The sequence below is a fragment of the Bos javanicus genome, chromosome 15 (genome assembly GCF_032452875.1).
Source record: "Bos javanicus breed banteng chromosome 15, ARS-OSU_banteng_1.0, whole genome shotgun sequence".
Lineage (NCBI taxonomy): Eukaryota > Metazoa > Chordata > Mammalia > Artiodactyla > Bovidae > Bos > Bos javanicus.
The window spans coordinates 81,373,922-81,375,663 of record NC_083882.1 but is presented as its reverse complement, the minus strand read 5'-3'; positions in this window follow the sequence as shown (position 1 = coordinate 81,375,663).

The following is a 1,742-nucleotide window of genomic DNA, read 5'->3' as shown; positions in this document are numbered from 1 at the left end:
GCTTTCCACATCTCTCCTTCACGTCCCACTCACTCGTAAACCCGTGCAGTCCAGCCCCCGCCCCTGCTTTCCACTGAAACGGTTCCCACTAGGACCACCCCGACCCCCTGAAGCCTGGTCCGTCATCCTTTGCTCAGTCCCACCACGCTCAAGCTCTCTTTAGCACCCGCCTCTCTTGACTACATCCATCTTGAAATTCTGGTGGCTTCCAGGAGACGAGACCAGCCTTGAGTTGCCTCTCCTGCAATTCCTTCTCCGGTCCCTTCCCTTGGGTCTTCTTCCTTCCCCTCCTGCCTAAGCACACGCTCTGCGAGGATCTGCCCAGGGCCTCTGTCTTCCCTCGAGGTTTCTCGCTGCACAAAATCATCCCTTTGCCTGCTTTTAATATTAATACTCACGTTGGTGTGGGTGTCTTTCCAACGTCTAACTTCTGACCTGACAGCCCAGATTTCCATCTTCCTGAAAAAAAATTCCCGGCAGTCCAGTGGTCAAGTCATCACCACCCAATGCAGGGGATGTGGGTTCGATCCCCAGTCAGAGAGCCAAGATCCCACAGCCTTGCGGCCAAAAAACTCCAAAGAGAAAACAGAAGCAAAACTGTAACGAATTCCAGAAAGGCTTATAAAAATGGTCCACATTAAAAAAAAAAAAAAAGTGGTGGAGGGGGGAGGCCCAGGTTTCTAACAGAATGCTACAAATCCTCAGATGCTTATCTCCCTGACCAGACAGGGCAAATCCGTTCAATATCAGTTATCAGAGGTAACATGCTGACCCCTGCCCTGCCCTGCACGCGTCTGCCTATCCTCCCATCTCCGCCTTCATGGCTGCTCATCCTAAGAGATGCTGCCCTCGATGCATCCCTCCTCGGGGGCAGTCTCATCCATTCCTGCAGTTTCAACAGCCACCTGTGCGTGAATCACTGCCCAGTCCATCTCTGGGTGTGTTTTCAGCTGCCTCCTGCATTCCCAGCGTATGAGGTAGGTGTCAGGTGTTTCTGCCTGCCCAGACTCCATCCTGAACGTGGTAACTGCCCCTTAGCTTTCCTTTGGGGAGACAACCGTCCCCTGCTTTCCCTCCGCGTGGGTCACCCAAGGCTGACCTTGTCTGCCCCTTCGCGGGGCAGTCCCAGAAACCAGGCATATCAGTTGTCTCTGGCTGTGTAGCAAAATAGCCCCAAATACAGGGGCTTAAGACAGCACACATTTATCTTCTCGCGGTTTCTGTAGGTCGGGAATCTGGGCAGGCTTCGGTTGTGTCCTCGGATCGTGGTCTCTCATGAGACTTTAATCAAAGTGTCACCCAGCACTCGGGTCTCATCTGAAGGCTCAACGATGCTTTCAGAGTTGTGGGCAGGATTCAGTTCCTCAAGGGCTGTCGGGCTGAGGGTCTCGGCTCTTTGGTGGCGATTGGCCCCCCCTCGGTTGCCGGCCACGTGGGTGTCCGCCCGGTGGAGGCTTGCATCAGCAGAGCCAGCAAGTCTGCTAGAGAGACGGAAGTCAAAATCTTCGGTCACCGCATCCCAGAAGTGACAACACGGCCATGTTGCTGCATTTGATTGGTCAGAACTAAGTTAGTCACGAGGAGAAGATGACACAAAGGTCCCATCTAGGAAGCAGGCTCACTGGAGGGGGGCAACTTCGAGGCTGTCAGCCACAGAAGTTTTAGCCAATGAAACCACAATAATTGAGTCAAGGCTGGGTATCTAATCAAAGCCAATCAGAATTAGACCTGAGATGTTTGCC